Source organism: Montipora capricornis, chromosome 2 (assembly GCF_036669925.1).
Source record: "Montipora capricornis isolate CH-2021 chromosome 2, ASM3666992v2, whole genome shotgun sequence".
Lineage (NCBI taxonomy): Eukaryota > Metazoa > Cnidaria > Anthozoa > Scleractinia > Acroporidae > Montipora > Montipora capricornis.
In genome coordinates, this window is record NC_090884.1 from 17,405,391 (window position 1) to 17,407,890 (window position 2,500).

Consider the following 2,500-nt stretch of genomic DNA (forward strand, 5'->3'; position numbering starts at 1 on the left):
TAACCAAGGAATCATTTCCTTCGAAACTAAAGATCGTTCAAGTTTTTAAATTGCCATTTCAACTTTTACTGGAAAAAATTAATGGGTTTCTCAATTCTGGCAAACTAGTTTCTGTAACCGACATACGGAGGAAATACTCATGGGAATATTGTCACGCTGTTGTAGATTTAAAAAATATTGATGACGCGTGGGGATTGATCATGCGCACAAATTTAAAAAAACAGGTTTGACAAGTCAAAACTGGACTGACTCATCCATTTCTTTGGATGAGCGGCAAATCAAAGAAAGTCGAGGCGGCTCGCAGAGTCTTCTTTCCTCTTCCCGACTTATCTAGGAAGATCGAAAGAGACTCTGCTCGCAGGGTAGTTTTTTCCTTACTAATTTGTATTGTCGTTTTAAAAAGCGTATGACTTTCTTCTTATATTCCTCGGCTTGTAACCTGTATCCAGTGTGTCCCCGGCTCAGTTTTTTGTAAATAAACTCGACCATTGCTGGCGGCTTCCTCCATTATTTGTTTGTTACTTGTCTCTTCTATACATATAATAGAAATGTTTTCTATTCGGCTGAGCGAAGCGAAAGAGAATAGAACAGAAAAAAATACGAAGTCTGGCCTGTTCAGGTCGGTTTGGGTGTAAAGCGTCATCAGTAATTTTCGTACATTCTTAATTATGCCTCTGACCAGGTGAATTGCATTCCGGCTGAGAAATAAATTCGACCATAATTCGACCCATTCATTTCGACGCGTAAAACCACGGTAAAATCAATGTCGACGGAAGGACGAATTTAATTGGAACTAAATTCGTCTGAGATAGCGCGACGCACAAACTAGGCCTAAGTTGGTCTTTTTAAGCGGTACGTTTGTGGACGGTAAATTAATTTGAACTTGCTCCGTTATTAAGCCATTCTTTTGGCTGTGTCAATTAAGAAATGATCTGTCCAAAATGAAATGTTTGCCCTGTAAAAATGGTCTAATTTTATTTCATTGTTTCTATCACGTGAACAAAATAAACCTTACTTCATACTTTACGTCTGCGAAGAAAGGAATTGTTTCCCATTATAAGTGGAACATTCTCGCTACAAGAAGACCTTTTAATATACATAATCCTACAAGCTGCATCAAGTTGAATGAGTCGTGAAAGACGCTGAATGCAATTGAAGTAAATCCAGTGGATAACGAAAATTTCAAGAATGAAGTCAGAAAAGGTTGCTCTTCTCTTCATAACCATTTTTGTCGTGTCTCTCGTGCACGAAGCTCATTGTATTGCAGCTAGCTATCCGCCAAAAAAGAAATCGGTAAGGCAATAATTACACTTGCTTAAAAGTTGTTTACTGTTGAAATTAGCTCAGTGCTAATCATGAAGGCCGCGGACTGAACCATGTTGAAGACTCTTTATTGCATGGACCTTTCAAGTTGTATGGGTCATTTTCAGAAAGTCTTCCATTTTGAATTGACCAAGTCTAAGTGCACTTCTTCGTCACCATATGACCATAAGATAGATGGTTTTTGCTTGACTGTATGGACCACTGTGAAAATGGCGTGTTTAAATGTGTTACGAACTTCCACTCCGTGAACGCACAGTTGAGATGTCCACCGGTTGAGCAAGTCAATTGGGTTGCGAGCTTTGTCAAAAGCGATAATTTTTAGTATTATTTTGCATCAGACAATGGTTCTAAATGTGTAAAATGACGGAAGGGAGAATTTAATTGGAATTAAATTCGTCTGAGATAGGGCGAGGTACAAACTAGGCCTAAATTGTTCTTTTTAAGCGGTACGTTTGTGGACGGTAAATTACTTTGAACTTGCCCCGTTATTAAGCCATTCTTTTGGCTGTGTCAAATAAGAAATGATCTGTCCAAAATGAAATGTTTGCCCTGTAAAAATGGTCTAATTTTATTTCATTGTTTTATATCACGTGAACAAAGTAAACCTTACTACATACTTTACGTCTGCGAAGAAAGGAATTGTTTCCCATTATAAGTGGAACATTCTCGCTACAAGAAGACCTTTTAATATCCATAATCCTACAAGCTGCATCAAGTTGAATGAGTCGTGAAAGACGCTGAATACAATTGAAGTAAATCCAGTGGATCACGAAAATTATTTTATTGCATGGACCTTTCAAGTTGTATGGGTCATTTTCAGAAAGTCTTCCATTTTGAATTGACCAAGTCTAAGTGCACTTCTTCGTCACCATAATTTCACCATAAGATAGATGGTTTTTGCTTGACTGTATGGACCAGTGTGAAAATAGCGTGTTTAAATGTGTTACGAACTTCCACGCCGTGAACGCACAGTTGAGATGTCCACCGGTTGAGCAAGTCAATTGGGTTGCGAGCTTTGTCAAAGCGATAGTTTTTAGTATTATTTTGCATCAGACAATGGTTCTAAATGTGTAAAATGACGGAAGGACGAATTTAATTGGAATTAAATTCGTCTGAGATAGGGTGAGGTACAAACTAGGCCTAAATTGTTCTTTTTAAACGGTACGTTTGTGGACGG